At 43.8% G+C, this 17868-nt stretch overlaps 1 protein-coding gene across 2 annotated transcripts in view; it reads right to left on the bottom strand.

The window, feature by feature from the left end:
- Window positions 1-14667, bottom strand: part of LOC109900625 (filamin-A-interacting protein 1) — a 32904-nt gene extending 18237 nt beyond the window's left edge. Inside the window, exon 1 of one of the 2 annotated variants that reach the window (XM_020496327.2) lies at window positions 14095-14665. The gene's annotated coding sequence lies outside the window, so the exon portion shown is untranslated. Of the gene's footprint in view, window positions 1-14094 lie in introns of both variants that reach the window. The other variant, XM_031837009.1, reaches the window with a different exon arrangement.
- Between the last annotated feature and the right edge of the window lie 3201 nt (window positions 14668-17868).

The raw sequence follows: 17868 nt of genomic DNA on the forward strand, positions 1-17868 counted from the left end.
AATTGCTGTTATTGATTGTGATTAGGTGTGGGACCCAACCTAGTGAGTGAGAATGGTCTAGAAGAATGTTCTCATGGGGACTTTTAATAACATCTGGAACCAAATGAATATTATGAGGCAAGTAGCTATAATATCAACTATCAAATATCATTCTTCTAACCTGGATAAAATAATATATTCAGTGTGATGTTAATGCATCAAAAAACAAGTGACCTTGAATGGTAGGCTATATAAACCCACACCAATACAGGACTGCCATGACTTTACAGTATTCATGTGTAACTCTAATCTCTTTCACCAGACACCTCCCCGCTATGCTCAATTAGCCTGGGGACAAGGTTACTGTAATTGTAACTACAGTATATGTAGTGGGTTAGTTAATGCCTTTACTGCTGCTTGGACACTCTGCACTCTGCACTTATAATAAAAGAGAAACGAGGACATTTCCTGGCCAAGCGCTCTTGGCCCCCAACTGTGCCAGCCAAGTCAGATCCATTGTTTCCATTGTCCTACAATCTAGAGAGCCAGAGACAGGCTTTCCATCATCTCACACCAGGGAGCTAGGCTACAGTGGGCCTGGCTTGGCTGGCCTTGTTTGGACATTGATCCGACCAGTGTGTTTGTTGTGTCTCTGTATTTAGAGTCTAAGGAATGAGTCAGCTTCAGAAGCATCATTATCTCTATGTATCAGAGGTGGATCACGCAATATACTCATAACAGTTGGGCGTTTTTGATTGAATATGGAAGATAAATAGATGAAAAGTTGTTTGAATCAAAATAATCAACTCTCATATCGGGAGTCGTGCTTTGGGACAATGCCAGGGATGATGATGATGATGATGATGACACATCATCAACACAATAGCCCAGACAGCAGACACAGACACAGGGGATCCATAATCTGCGGTGAGGATGCTCAGGGAAAGAACACAATTAGGCCAATTCTTCTGAATGGGGCCAAAGTGCCCCAAGTTCACACGGTCTCGGATGAAAGAAGTGTGTGACTCAGACTGAGAGAATCTTGTCAGCAAAATAGTAGCAGCTACTTTAGAGCTGGGCGTTAATAGTCGTTGTTTCAGGGGAGATGCCAAGCGTTCTCGCAGGTACAGTCATGGAGCGTCAGTTTGATTTGAACCAAAATGAAGAAATGTGGAAAGAAAATAAAGCTAAGACAAGCTGTGGGTGACAGCAGGTAGAATATTGCATTGGGGTGTTTACCTAAAGGTTCTCTATCGAATATCTTGAACAGGCTCTGGGGAAAGGGTGGTAATATTTACGATGTTATTCAGAAGTTGCTTCAGACCATATGAAGTCACCCACTACAACGTACATGTTCTCCTCTGTCTCATGCCCATCCTTCAATAACAGTGAAGTTAAAACAGAAAATAAAACTACTATTTGCTGTTGGTCACAACTTGTATTCCACTTATAGGGATGTGATCATGCCAGGCTGGTGTCCCCAATTTACACTTACGCTCATGGTACAGCGTACCATTATGTCTGTCCCAAATGGCACCCTATTCCCTACATAGTGTACAACTTTTGACCAGGGCCCATTGGTAATAGGGTGCCATTTGGCATGCGACCTACAGATGTAGGATCTTAATTTTATCATCCTGTTTCATTAAAACTTATATTTTAAACTTGTGGTGTATTTGAGGTTTAAAAAGGCATTTTTGTCATTTTCACTTTGAAATTTCAGACTTGATTTCCCCTTAACCCCTACAAAAATGTCCATGACTTATAATCCACATAATAATTGCAGGATTATTTTCCTGCTGTAGCAAACTGGCTCAAATTAAGATCCTACATTTGTATGTGAATTCTCTGCCCATGAAAAGAGGGAGGTAAGTAAGGGCAAGACCCCTATTTGTGAGCTGGACCTTGGGCTGGGCGGCATGCACAGCTGTCTGCTGGTGAAGTTTTCTGTAAGTATTTATAGTGGACCCCATCCCTCCACTTATGCAGTGGGACCCAGAAGGAGAAACTCCAAAAGACTATCACTTTATAAGCCATCAGCATTCTAAACAGACGACAATACTTCTACTCCACAGCTGTAGGTCTCACACACACCAGCGCACCAATTGTAAATAAATCTTTGCTGCTGCTTGTCAGACTGGGTTGCAGTGCTCATATGATCACACAATTGCTAACTCACTAATTCGCTCCTATGATTCTCTGCACACATTTTTCAAAATTTATGCTACATCGTCTAATATTCAAAGACCCCTGCTATTCATAGAAACAAATGGTGGATGATGATAGCACTTCCGGGCTTCTCTCGCACTCGCACTCCTCCATGGGCATGTGGACAGTGCAGCTAATCTGGGAAACTGGCGGTGTGGGCCAAGGCAGTTGGCGGTTTGGTTGAAGGCAGTCCTGTTGTCAGACAACTCATTTGAAATCTATGCTTTGGCTAATTTTGTTCCTGTATTATAGAGGAGGCTGGTCAGGAGGAGCTATAGGAGGACAGGCTCATTGTAATGGCTGCAATGGAATAAATTGCACTATATCGAATATATGGAAACTACCATTTTTTCCATTCCAGCCATTACATTGAGCCCGTCCTCCTACAGCTCCTTCCACCAGCCTCCTCTGTGGTATTGTTACAGTGTAAGATTTGATGCAGTGTCTGGTGCAATCATGGCTACATGTGGACGGTCACCCAGACCAGCCAACTTAGTCCATGTAAAACTAGGTACTAACAGTGTAACGTACACACTTGATTTAGGAAGCAGGTGCAGAAGCTGAGTTTTTTTGAAGGTGGCAATGCAAATAGTCTGGGTAGCCATTTCATTAGCCGTTCAGGAGTCTTATGGCTTGTGGGTAGAAGCTATTTAGGAGCCTCTTGGACCTAGACTTGGCTCTCTGGTACCGCTTGCCATGCGGTAGCAGAGAGAACAGTCTGACTAGGGTGGCTGGAGTCATTGACAATTTTTAGGGCCTTCCTCTGACACCGCCTGGTATAGAGGTCCTGGATGGCAGGAAGCTTGGCCTCGGTGATGTACTGGGCCGTATGCACTACCCTCTGTAGTGCCTTGCGGTCAAAGGCCAAGCAGTTGCCATACCAGGGAGTGATGCAACACATAAGGATGCCCTCAATGGTGCAGCTTTAAAACCTTTTGAGGATCTGAGGACCCATGACAAATCTTTTCAGTCTCCCGATGGGGAATAGGTTTTGTCGTGCCCTCTTCACGCTTGTCTTGGTGTGCTTGGACCATATTAGTTTGTTGGGGATGTGGACACCAAGGAACTTGAAGCTCTCAACCTGCTCCACTACAGCCCTGTCGATGAGAATGGGGACGGTCCTCCTTTTCCTGTAGTCCACAATCATCTCCTTTGTCTTGATCACGTTGAGGGAGAGGTTGATGTCCTTGCACCACACGGTCTGGTCTCTGACCTCCTCCCTATAGGCTGTTTCATCGTTGTCGTTGATCAGACCTACCACTGTTGTGTCATCAGTAAACTTAATGATGGTGTTGGATTCGTGCCTGGCCGTGCAGTCATGAGTGAACAGGGAGTAGAGGAGGGAACTGAGCACACACCCCTGAGGGGCCCCCGTGTTGAGGATCAGCGTAGCGGATATGTTGTTACCTACCCTTACAACCTGGGGGCGGCCCGTCGGGAAGTCCAGGATCCATTTGCAGAGGGATGTGTTTAGTCCCAGGGTCCTTAGCTTAGTGATGAGCTTTGAGGGCACTGTGGTGTTGAACGCTGAGCTGTAGTCAATGAATAGCATTCTCACATAGGTGTTCCTTTTGTCCAGGTGTGAAAGGTCAGTGTGGAGGGTTGGGGCGGTATGCAAATTGGAGTGGGTCTAGGGTTTCTGGGATAATGGTGTTGTGAGCATGACCAGATTTAGAAAGCATTTCATGGCTATAGACGTGAGTGCTACGGGTTGGTAGTCATTTAGGCAGGTTACTTTAGTGTTCTTGGGAACAGGAACTATGGTGGTCTGCTTGAAACATGGTATTGGTATTACAGACTCAGACAGGGAGAGGTTGAAAATGTCAGTGAAGACACTTGCCAGTTGGTCAGCGTATGCTCGGAGTACACGTCCTGGTAATCCGTCTGGCCCTGCAACCTTGTGAATGTTGACTTTGTTTGAAGGTCTTACTCACATCGGCTGCGGAGAGCGTGGAACAGCTGATGCTCTCCGGCATGTTTCAGTGTTACTTGCTTCGAAGCGAGCATAGAACTTATTTAGCTCGTCTGGTAGGCTTGTGTCCCTGGGCAGCTCTCGGCTGTGCTTCCCTTTTGTAGTCTATAATAGCTTGCAAGCCCTGCCACATCCAACAAGCGTCAGAGCCGGTGGAGTACGATTCGATCTTAGTCCTGTATTGATGCTTTGCCTGTTTGATGGTTCGTCATAGGGCATAGCAGGATTTCTTATAAGCTTCTGGGTTAGAGTTCTTCTCCTTGAAAGCGGCAGCTCTACCCTTTAGCTCAGTGCGAATGTTGTCTGTAATCCATGGCTTCTGGTTGGGGTATGTATGTACAGTCACTGTGGGGACGATGTCCTTGATGCACTTGTTGATAAAGCCAGTGACTGATGTGGTGTACTCCTCAATGCCATCGGAAGAATCCCGGAACATATTCTAGTCTGTGCTAGCAAAGCAGTCCTGTAGTTTAGCATCTGCTTCATCTGACCACTTTTTTATAGACTGAGTCACTGGTGCTTCCTGATTTAATTTTAGCTTGTAAGCAGGAATCAGGAGGATAGAATTATGGTCAGATTTGCCAAATGGAGGGCGAGGGAGAGCTTTGTATGCGTCAATGTGTGTGGAGTAAAAGTGATCCAGAGTTTTTTTCACTCTGGTTGCATACTTAACATGCTGGTAGACATTTGGTAAAACGGATTTAAGTTTCTCTGCATTAATGTCCCCGGCTACTAGGAGCACCGCCTCTGGGTGAGCATTTTCTTTTTGCTTATGGCGGAATATAGCTCATTAATTGTTGTCTTAGTGCTAGCCTCAGTCTGTGGTGGTATGTAAACAGCTTAAAAAAATACAGATGAAAACTCTCTTGGTAGATAGTGTGGTCTACAGCTTATCATGAGATACTCTACCTCAGGCGAGCAAAACCTCGAGACTTCCTTAGATGTTGTGCACCAGCTGTTGTTTACATATATGCATAGGCCCCTGCCCCATGTCTTAACAGAGGCTGCTGTTCTGTCCTATCGATGGAGTTTATAACCCGCCAGCTGTATGTTCTTAATGTCGCCGTTCAGCCACGACTCGGTGAAACATAAGATATTACAGTTTTTAATGTCCCGTTGGTAGGATATAACTGCTTTCAGTTCGTCCCAAGTCCAGGTGTGCTTAATGATGGGGAGCAGGTGCACGTAATGATGGTCCCTGGACGGTGGTTAGTAGGGGGAGCGGGAGTAGGCATGACAAACAGGTGCTGGCAGCTGTCCAAATCCTCCCCACTTGAATTTGTAGCTATTCAAAAAATGCCTTTGAAATTGAATTATATTCAGCTATGCATGTGACTGAAGATTCCCAATGTGACTAAATATTGGAAGAGGTACATTGATTGTGGAGAGACTTTATTTTGAAGACCTAAAATCCAATCCTGCTGCTGTACAGTAACTCGGAGTGAAGGGGAGAAAAAACAGCGTAACCAAAGTTAGAGGAGTAACTGACCATACACTTGCCATAGCTATACTCATCTGAGAATAATAATGGTGATAATATGCTGAGTACATTTCACCCCATTTCCAAAAGCTAAATATTATGTTGTGATCGTCTTGACAACCCTGTATGGGGTACACAGTACAGAGAGCTGTGTTCAACATCAGAACTTCACACAGCTTTGCACTTCGTTTATCAGATGATTGAGTGAGCTCTCTCTGGGTGTCTGCTTTGCACCATGTTGTATTCATGAGTTCAGCTGCCACTGTCAGTAAGTACCACTGCCAGCTGGGGTTGGGGGGAGGGAACAATCCAAACAAAGTTACGATAAGTCACTTCTAATGAGAACACAGCTCGAATGGAACCCCCAGGACTCTGTGCAGAGATTCTGTACATTTAAAACCCTGGTCACCTCTGGGGTAGACTGATTAGCTACAGCATATTATTATTCAGTCTCCCTCTGTGAGACGCATATCACTGAGAGTTTATAGGTTCAAGAGGAGGTCACTCTGTCTTTTTGATGTCACAACTCTCTGTAAATGCAGTGGAAAGCAGTCACTTCCTGAAGTCTCCTACCATCCCAGGACCAAGACAACCTTGTGACCAAAGGTCAGGTGGGGTCACGGGTGACTGAGGGTCCAGACCAGGGTGGTTAAACAAAAGTCTGTGAAACTCTGTACAAGAAGGAAAACTGTCTCCATGGGTTCAGACAGACAAAGTTATAGACTGTGTAAATAGAACAACATTGTAATCTGGTTATATGCATCTGGTTAAGTTACATATTCCACAACGCCATGTGCTGTATCAGTTAGTAATGCTATGGTTTGTTATGTGGTATCACACCAAATAAAAATGTCCAGACCACTGATATACATTTTACTAAACCTCTGGGGACAGCTTACCACTGTGTAAATGTAACTCCGCAGACCTCAACACACTACACTGTACAAAGATATAGTCTGCTATTAATATTGAGCGCTTACTGCATTAAGTGCTGATGTATACAGTGGACTGGGAATAGAATATCACTGGGTCCTGGTCAGGTTCCAATCTGTAGTATTTCAGATCATAATCTCACTTCCCCCCTGGCCCATGCAGAACCCACCTGCTAGTGTTGGACCCCCACATACACTCATACATATAGTACACCTCTACAATCATCTGTAGGGCTTCCAACATTGGAGTTGGACAGAATGTATTCTTACTCTTATCAGAAAAGCAAAGGGGAAGATTAAATGGTTCCTGAAATGTCAGGGTTATCAAGATAGTGCTCCTTCAAATTGTAAGGCTATCTGGTAGTCTGAGTCACAGAAGAGACTTCTGTGATTCGTAGAGCGGTATATTTGAGTTGATGATTCACATCCTTTGGCAACATTACATGACATAATTATTTGCCACCTTACAAGGGTATGTGAAGTCCGACAATGAGTGAGCAGCAGGGTTCATGGAAAGGCTGGTATAAAATTAGAAATCAGACTCTTGACCAAGTTGTAAGTTCTAAACAACAAGAAGCCAGGTCAGGGGTTTTAGCAGGAATCAGATTGACCATGACTTGACTTCCCCTAACATCATCATGCCTCTCCTCTCACAATCCAATTCAATTCCCAGTCAAACAGCAATGAAAATGAATGAGCAAAATGTATGGCATGTTTGTATCTATCTTCGCAAGCCTATGTGCTCATGTCTAATACGTGGCTATGGGTCTAGCAAACTGACATCAGTGGCCAGCTGCAGTCCTCTGTCAAGCTGGCCAGTCTCAAATGCCTTTCTAGTGGAATGAAGATGAAGTCACTTCCCTCAAAGCGAGAGACGAAGAGACATCTACGAGGGAGAGTGAAGGAAGGAGAAAGGGGGAGAGAAGAAAGTGTGTGAGCAGGGGGATTGATGCTGACTGTGTGTTTTATTATTTTGGTATTTACAGCCTATTTTCTCCCTAAGCATGAAACACTCAACTATTTGGTTGTCATCAGTTTCCCAGAAAACACATACTGTCATAACCTCTAAAAGTCAGGACAAATAGGGTGAGGACTAAATTCTTGCAAGAGAAAAAAAAAAGACAGCTCACAAAATTGTCTGTAGGACGATTAGACTTATCTTACAGTAAATATAATATTTTTTCTAAATAACATGCTAATAAGTCTTTATATTAGTAAAGGTGAGTTGAAAGATGTGTTATATTCCGAACACAAATTTCAAATGGTCCCTCATTTGGGTGAAAATACACATCGTACAGCGGCTCTTACAAAGCTGAATTGGATCAGCTGACCTGCTATAATTTCAAGGACTTTCATTCCCTTTGTTAGGAGCAGTCCAATAGCAAGGCCTGGAAATGATTCTGTGTTGCTTCAGATGCAGCTGTTCGAGCTGATAATGAGTGAAGAATCCAGAGACGCTCTAAATCGCTCTGTGTATGTGCGTGTCTGTGTGTGTGTGCACGTGTGTGTGTATTTGTGCATGTCTTGGTCCTGCTGTCTATCCCATGTACCTCAGCTTCCATTCTTCAGTGTGTAGGCAAGCTGGATGATTTGATATGGAACGTTAAATAGCATGGTGGCAGTGCATTGCTTCCCTTGATCATTTTCTATGAGGCACACTCTTGAGGGATGTAAAATCACCCACAGCATTTTGCTGACATTGGGTTATTCACTCAAACGATCACATCAGTCATCTCCATTCAACATTCTTGAGATACTTTTTTTTTTTAAGGAAGTGCACATACTGATCTATGGCAGACAGAGATAATATAGTATTATTTCACTGGTCTCTGACAGACAGGGATAATATTAATATTTCATTGTGATATCCTATCTGGTAAGAAGGCAAATGTAATCCATCTCTCTCTAGTCCCTTATTTTGTTGTCATGAGAACAGAGGTGCTGTTGTTATGAAACCAAACATGAGGACCTGCACTGCTGTTTCCATCACTGGAAGATTGCTGAGCTAAATTAGTTAAGTGATCTCATGGTTCACTGTCTTATCACTTGGGCTTTGGCTGCCAGTGAAGTGATGCCACTGACACACAGTAAATCAGATGATTTAGAGACAAGTGCTGCCAGAGAAAGTTACAAGACCACAAGGGAATGCAGAATGACAATCTGAGTTCTAGACAGACTGGAGTAGAGGAGAGACATCCACAGGCAGTCATTTTACTTAACCTTTATTTAACTAGGCAAGTCAGTTAAGAAAAAATTCATATTTACAATGACGGCCTACCCCGGCCAAACCTTAACGACGCTGGGCCAATTGTGCGCCGCCCTATGGGACTCCCAATCACGGCCAGTTGTGATACAGCCTGGAATCTAACCAGGGTCTGTAGTGACGCCTATAGCACTGAGATACAGTGCCTTAGACTGCTGCACCACTCGAGAGCCCCTGGGTTCCCGAGTGTTCATACATAATACCCGTTAACTACCCAATGTGTCAGTAATCTGTCCAAGAAGGTACACTCCATTAAAATCATTCCAGCTTGTTAATGGAGTTTAAGGAGGACGTGTAAAATTGTCCAGAATAATATCCTTATAAATTACCAAAAAAATTAGATCCTTGTAAATTGCCCTCTCAGAAATTGGCATTTATATGCAACAGGACCTCACTATGTCTTTAGTTATTCTGAACTCTATTGGCACTGTCAAAAATATTTCAAAACAAACTGACCTATGAGCTGTCTATTACAAATGACAGACATTTTAAACCCCTTGTTCATCCCCCACATAACACACAGGATTTCTGTGTGGAGTTCCTATCACCGATGACAATGATGTGATGAAGCAAAGCCACTGAAGCCCTCTCTAATCCGCATGGACTCTTTAGATCTGATTCAAAATAACTTACAATAAAATCAGTGGAAAAAGTTATTAATGAAACGCTCCTTAGAACGCCTAGGGATGAATGGTACCACAGGCTGGCAGAGCCCACATCATACAGTATATGCCATTTAACAGATGCTTTTATCCAAAGCGACTTACAGTCATGTGTGCATACATTGTACGTATGCGTGGTGCTGGGAATCAAACCCACAACCCTTGGCGTTGCAAGCGCCATGCGTGACCGACTGAGCCACATGGGACCACTGGCTGCCACTGGAGTAACAGAAGGGGTGAGGCAGCTCCACTGTTCACTTTGTGCCTTCAAACAGGGGGGGCTCTCATGGAAGCGCTTATCAGAATAAAGCCCTTTGGGTACAGCTATTGTTTTCACCTGGGAAAACGTCTAAGTGGAGAGACAAGATATTATCTGTCCATGTAATTTAAAAAAAACACATTTTATTTCACCTTTATTTAACCAGGTAGGCTAGTTGAGAACAAGTTCTCATTTGCAACTGCGACCTGGCCAAGATAAAGCATAGCAGTGTGAGCAGACAACAAAGAGTTACACATGGAGTAAACAATTAACAAGTCAATAACACAGTAGAAACCAAAGGGGGAGTCTATATACAATGTGTGCAAAAGGCATGAGGAGGTAGGCAAATAATTACAATTTTGCAGATTAACACTGGAGTGATGAATGATCAGATGGTCATGTACAGGTAGAGATATTGGTGTGCAAAAGAGCAGAAAAGTAAATAAATAAAAACAGTATGGGGATGAGGTAGGTGAAAAAGGGTGGGCTATTTACCAATAGACTATGTACAGCTGCAGCGATCGGTTAGCTGCTCAGATAGCTGATGTTTGAAGTTGGTGAGGGAGATAAAAGTCTCCAACTTCAGCGATTTTTGCAATTCGTTCCAGTCACAGGCAGCAGAGTACTGGAACAAAAGGCGGCCAAATGAGGTGTTGGCTTTAGGGATGATCAGTGAGATACACCTGCTGGAGCGCGTGCTACGGATGGGTGTTGCCATCGTGACCAGTGAGCTGAGATAAGGCGGAGCTTTACCTAGCATGGACTTGTAGATGACCTGGAGCCAGTGGGTCTGGCGACGAATATGTAGCGAGGGCCAGCCGACTAGAGCATACAAGTCGCAGTGGTGGGTGGTATAAGGTGCTTTAGTGACGAAACGGATGGCACTGTGATAGACTGCATCCAGTTTGCTGAGTAGAGTGTTGGAAGCCATTTTGTAGATGACATCGCCGAAGTCGAGGATCGGTAGGATAGTCAGTTTTACTAGGGTAAGCTTGGCGGCGTGAGTGAAGGAGGCTTTGTTGCGGAATAGAAAGCCGACTCTTGATTTGATTTTCGATTGGAGATGTTAGATATGAGTCTGGAAGGAGAGTTTGCAGTCTAGCCAGACACCTAGGTACTTATAGACGTCCACATATTCTAGGTCGGAACCATCCAGGGTGGTGATGCTAGTCGGGCATGCGGGTGCAGGTAGCGACCGGTTGAAAAGCATGCATTTGGTTTTACTAGCGTTTAAGAGCAGTTGGAGGCCACGGAAGGAGTGTTGTATGGCATTGAAGCTTGTTTGGAGGTTAGATAGCACAGTGTCCAAAGACGGGCCGAAGGTATATAGAATGGTGTCGTCTGCGTAGAGGTGGATCAGGGAATCGCCCGCAGCAAGAGCAACATCATTGATATACACAGAGAAAAGAGTCGGCCCGAGAATTGAACCCTGTGGCACCCCCATAGAGACTGCCAGAGGACCAGACAGCATGCCCTCCGATTTGACGCACTGAACTCTGTCTGCAAAGTAATTGGTGAACCAGGCAAGGCAGTCAGCCGAAAAACCGAGGCTCCTGAGTCTGCCGATAAGAATATGGTGATTGACAGAGTCGAAAGCCTTGGCAAGGTCGATGAAGACGGCTGCACAGTACTGTCTTTTATCAATGGCGGTTATGATATCGTTGAGTACCTTGAGTGTGGCTGAGGTGCACCCATGACCGGCTCGGAAACCAGATTGCACAGCGGAGAAGGTGCAGTGGGATTCGAGATGGTCAGTGACCTGTTTGTTGACTTGGCTTTCGAAGACCTTAGATAGGCAGGGCAGGATGGATATAGGTCTGTAACAGTTTGGGTCCAGGGTGTCTCCCCCTTTGAAGAGGGGGATGACTGCGGCAGCTTTCCAATCCTTGGGGATCTCAGACGATATGAAAGAGAGGTTGAACAGGCTGGTAATAGGGGTTGCGACAATGGTGGCAGATAGTTTCAGAAATATCGGGTCCAGATTGTCAAGCCCAGCTGATTTGTACGGGTCCAGGTTTTACAGCTCTTTCAGAACATCTGCTATCTGGATTTTGTTAAAGGAGAACCTGGAGAGGCTTGGGCAAGGAGCTGCGGGGGGGGCGGAGCTGTTGGCCGAGGTTGAAGTAGTCAGGCGGAAGGCATGGCCAGCCGTTGAGAAATGCTTTTTGAAGTTTTCGATAATCATGGATTTATCAGTGGTGACCGTGTTACCTAGCCTCAGTGCAGTGGGCAGCTGGGAGGAGGTGCTCTTGTTCTCCATGGACTTCACAGTGTCCCAGAACTTTTTGGAGTTGGAGCTACAGGATGCAAACTTCTGCCTGAAGAAGCTGGCCTTAGCTTTCCTGACTGACTGCGTGTATTGGTTCCGGACTTCCCTGAACAGTTGCATATCACGGGGACTATTCGATGCTATTGCAGTCCGCCACAGGATGTTTTTGTGCTGGTCGAGGGCAGTCAGGTCTGGGGTGAACCAAGGGCTGTATCTGTTCTTAGTTCTGCATTTTTTGAACGGAGCATGCTTATCTAAAATGGTGAGGAAGTTACTTTTAAAGAATGACCAGGCATCCTCAACTGACGGGATGAGGTCAATGTCCTTCCAGGATACCCGGGCCAGGTCGATTAGAAAGGCCTGCTCACAGAAGTGTTTTAGGGAGCGTTTGACAGTGATGAGGGGTGGTCGTTTGACTGCGGCTCCGTAGCGGATACAGGCAATGAGGCAGTGATCGCTGAGATCCTGGTTGAAGACAGCGGAGGTGTATTTGGAGGGCCAGTTGGTCAGGATGACGTCTATGAGGGTGCCCTTGTTTACAGAGTTAGGGTTGTACCTGGTGGGTTCCTTGATGATTTGTGTGAGATTGAGGGCATCTAGCTTAGATTGTAGGACTGGCGAGGTGTTAAGCATATCCCAGTTTAGGTCACCTAACAGAACAAACTCTGAAGCTAGATGGGGGGCGATCAATTCACAAATGGTGTCCAGGGCACAGCTGGGAGCTGAGGGGGGTCGGTAGCAGGCGGCAACTGTGAGAGACTTATTTCTGGAGAGAGTAATTTTCAAAATTAGTAGTTCGAACTGTTTGGGTATGGACCTGGAAAGTATGACATTACTTTGCAGGCTATCTCTGCAGTAAACTGCAACTCCGCCCCCTTTGGCAGTTCTATCTTGACGGAAGATGTTATAGTTGGGTATGGAAATCTCTGAATTTTTGGTGGCCTTCCTGAGCCAGGATTCAGACACAGCAAGGACATCAGGGTTAGCAGAGTGTGCTAAAGCAGTGAGTAAAACAAACTTAGGGAGGAGGCTTCTGATGTTGACATGCATGAAACCAAGGCTTTTTCGATCACAGAAGTCAACAAATGAGGGTGCCTGGGGACATGCAGGGCCTGGGTTTACCTCCACATCACCCGCGGAACAGAGAAGGAGTAGTATGAGGGTGCGGCTAAAGGCTATCAAAACTGGTCGCCTAGAGCGTTGGGGACAGAGAATAAGAGGAGCAGGTTTCTGGGCATGGTAGAATATATTCAGGGCATAATGCGCAGACAGGGGTATGGTGGGGTGCGGGTACAGCGGAGGTAAGCCCAGGCACTGGGTGATGATGAGGGAGGTTGTATCTCTGGACATGCTGGTAGTAATGGGTGAGGTCACCGCATGTGTGGGAGGTGGGACAAAGGAGTTATCAGGGGCGTGAAGAGTTCCCTAATGTACTGTATGTCTCCTTAGGTTAAGAAGGAGAGATATTCGTGAACACGAATTACTTCAATTTAACTTGTTCAACTTGTTCTTAGTTCGACTGTTATTCAACTTGAACACGTTTGACATGTTTCAAAGATTTTCACGGTCCTGAGAAAGTTGAACAACCATTGCAGTGGTCGGCAACAGGTGGCCCGTGGGCCAAAAACCAGCATGCCATCGTTTTTTTGATCATAAAAGATTGAAATCACCATTCTGCTGAAAATCTAGAGAGAGAGAGAGGGAGCTAAAGGTTTCTTCTGGTAAAAGATATAATCAATGAACCTCCTAATGTACCATTTTCTGAGTTGAGCCTGGACCGGACGTCAGAGAGAGTGGCAACAAAACTAATGTTCTTTACCAACTCACTCTGACCCATTCATGACTGGGTCAACCTCTACACACATGGGTTAATGGATGTTATCAAGAATGAATCAACACTGAACCATGGACTGAAACAGAAACGGCATGTATGTTTAATTCTAAGTAACATCTTATTCATTATGGAGAACTACTGTCTATAAAGTCATTCTCAGTAGACACAAGTCTTTCACGAAGTACAGCAGTGAATGTAGCAATTCATTCCACTTTATGAATGGAATTTTTCCTTACCTGTTCTCAATGGTTCCAAATCACAGGTGACGACAGGTTAAAAGGTGAATATCTGAGTTACTGAGAATCAAGTCCCACAGTAAAAACAGTGTCTCCTCAATGTCTCAATGCACTTCAGTTACCTTGACTGTGTGTGTCAAAAAGAGACAGCATGATAAAGGTAGATTTGTCAAAAGATATCCATCCTCTCCCCTGTTACTTTTCTCTTCTACCTTGCTTCTCCTCTTCTCTCCTGTCAAAGTTACAGAGGCAATGAAAAGCCGTCTGAAGATAAACCCCAAGCTTTGTCCTAACCCAGGGGTTTGGGTCAGCAGAGTCACAGTGAGGCGATGAGTGAGTGAGTGAGTGAGTGAGTGAGTGAGTGAGTGAGTGAGTGAGAGAGAGAGAGAGAGAGACCAGCAGACAAGAGGAGGTGGTCAGAGTTGCTTCAACTGTCACTTTTTGCCACAGTTTTCCCTTCAAATAGAGATATCCAGAGATAGATGGAGAGGAGGGTAGATACTGTAAGTGCATACAGCCTTTGTCAGAAGCCAAGACCCTGCCTTTTCCCCTGTTGTTCCTGGGCAGGAGAGTGTAGAACTCTTGAGTGTAGTGGAGAACTATATTTAACAAGTGTTCTCAGTCACTCATGGTTGTTAGCAGCTGAGCAGATTGAAGGAGGCTTTTCCAAGCCTCTCAGACAGCTGAACTATCCCACTCTGAAGCAGGCAGGGGAAGTCCAGCTCAACCACTCCCACCAGAGCAGAGGCAGAGCTCAATCTCTGCCTGGTTAGTCAATGCAGTCATCTTTTCTAAGAAGCAAATGAGAAAATTGCAGATAAATAATATGAGATCACCATTTTGCCTTTAACCATTTAAGCAGGGTTGGGGAGTTACTGATTACATGTAGTCAGTTATATGTCATCTGATTACAAACAAAGTATTGCCCTGTAATCAGTTACATTACCAGCAAAAATATTGCAATCAGATTAAGAATACTTTTGAAAAACTAGATGATTACTTCTTGGATTACTTGTAAATTCAGGAAGTATGTTTGCATAAAAATGTATTATGACACCTTCCTGCTTTCAAAATGACACCTGAGCAAGTCTGACCACAAGTCAGAGACCACTATGATGACACACCAAATGCATTTAATGTAATCTTCATCTAATGCCTCTTAAGGGGAAAGTAATTCAAAAGTAAACAGATTACATTACTGAGTTTGGGTATTCCAAAAGTTATGTTACTGATTACAATTTTGGACAGGTAGTTAGTAACTAACAGATTAGATTTAGAAGGTAACCTACACAACCCTTCAGAAGGTATTTTATTATTTTGTGTAAAAGGTAGTCCAACATTATGCATCCATTGGTTTGCTCAACAATTTTTCAAAAGAAGGAGACTACTGATACTGCACAGGGGCCAAGTTAGCCTTTTCAAACCAAAATAATTTATCGAGAGCCATTACATATGAGAACATTTGTTCCCAATAAAAACAAGTCAAAACATGGCAATATAAATGAAGAGCAGTTATCCACTCCTGTGAGAGTTCTACTGCCTTAACAAACATAGGCTCTGTTGACACCAAAGGGTCATCGGCTTTATTGGGCAGGGGTGTATGACCTTAGTCACGTTGTAATTTACAATGGCTTTCTCACCGAGCCACTTGAACAACACGTCTTTGTTTCAATTATGGTATTCATGTACCGTAAACCTTCACTGTGAGAGAAACTCCAGCTGCACCACCACTAACCATTATATAGAAAATAATAAACTCAACTTGTCGACTCTTTCCAATAAAACTAACTTAAAGCTCAATTAATCAAGTAGTTTCTATAATGACACATGAAAGCTGGAACTTCAGACAGTTGGTAGGTCTCCTTGTTGAAACATGGCATCTATCCATCCTTTTTCATTATTATGTCCACCTTCAATCTTCATTCTGACATGTAGCCTAACAACAGTAACATGACAACTGGAAGTTTATTGTTAATTTATTTTGAGTCTTTCCGGAATATGAAGGGCGAAGGTGCAATCTGCTCATAACCGTGGCTATGGTTACAGTCTTCCTTGCCCTGCTAATGCACAGGGAGCGGAAACCAAACCACTGTTCATTACTAACAATTGAGTCAGGGCCTCTCCTCTCTGCTTCCTAATGCTCCAAGATGGTTATCATGGTCAGGACCTCTCTGTTGGGCAATTCATCTGGGGTTAATCTACAGGATACTCATCCGGCCAGTATCTTCTAAAGTTATTTTTATCAGCTGAATAAAACTGCAGGGTGCATTGAATCAAGCTCGGTCATTCCATCTAGCTAACAGCGACATTGGTGTGTTCCATTGGGAGACATGCTACATATAGAATTTGATACGGCCCTCAATAGACCAATCCACGGCTCAGTGAGATAAATAGGTAAATGAGGCAGCGAGGCAGCTCTCTGTCACATAGCAACCAGACCTATTTTGGGGAAGTGTTTAAATGTTCTTGTAAAATCAAGGTCCATGTAAGGTTTTATGGGCAAGGAAAACCAAAACAACATTGGATACATTGTTCTGAATCCTACCTATTTGGATGAGGTTCAACACTTGTTTTAGATATTAAAACAACCCCCCCCCCCCCCCACCATGGGGATCCAGAGTTTCAAAAATGTCATGTTGCCCTGTGTAGATTACATCTATCTATCTTCACAAGAGATTGTTTCAGCGTCTGTAGCATGTCACATTTGGCAAAGGAAAATGTATCAATTTAAGTACACATTTACGTGGTTTGTGTCTGGAAACAGGGGTTTTGTGACTTTCATTAAGGTGGATTCACTGTCCTCTTTAATGCAAAATATAAATCCTGCAACATCTGTTTTGCAGTTTTTTAGGTGAGTGATGCCATGCAAGTCAGTGTAACTAGTGCACCATTATGTGCCAAACAAAATAGTTTCCTATTAAGCTGCAACATAATGTAACATCATCTTTCCTATATGTGTAACGTCTAACTGGTGGGGAGATGGATAGAGTAGTGGAGTTAGATGAGTTTGAGGAAATCACTCATCACCAGTCAGTAGTAAGTGAGATTCAATTATAACACTGAGAGCGAATGTCTGGACGGCACACGTGAGACCTTACATAATATGTAATTCAGTCCCTGCCTGGATAAAATGTACCCCCCCCCCCCCTAAATAGACATTGGTATCTTTAGCTTTACGTATCAAATCCCTTATCTGTGGTATATTACAGGGAACATAGAATCCTTTCAGTTATTATCATACATCAATGTTACAGGCTGTTAGGCTATGAATACATATCATTCATTATATTTCCAAGCTTTATTGCTTTACCATAATCAAGTTTTGGTGGAGAACATGGATAGGCTACTTGACCATGTGTCTATACAGTGGAAGTACATGACGTATTAAGCCCATGTTAAGCCTATGCGTTGGAGAAATGCGAGAGCTTGGGACTATAAGGTGCTATCTGCACTTGCCTAAATGTAGTTATTGACATAACATTGAACAGAACAAGGCTCTCTACCTATATAGTACTCTAAATACCCCAATTAATGTGGTTAAGTTCAAAATAATACTCTATACAAATTGCTGACACCATTGAAACCACTGAGGGTTCGGAACTTTAAAGCCAATTATCTCCGAAATATATTTTTGTAGATAGAACTTTATAGTCCCAAGCTCTCGAAATCTGGAAGCATTTCAGGACATGCCACTACACACTGCACATTTTACAGATTTTTATCTGATTATTTAAGATAAATTGATTATTTTCTAATGAAATGGAAAGTTATTAC

This window comes from Oncorhynchus kisutch, linkage group LG12, assembly GCF_002021735.2.
Source record: "Oncorhynchus kisutch isolate 150728-3 linkage group LG12, Okis_V2, whole genome shotgun sequence".
NCBI classification, from domain to species: Eukaryota; Metazoa; Chordata; class Actinopteri; order Salmoniformes; family Salmonidae; genus Oncorhynchus; species Oncorhynchus kisutch.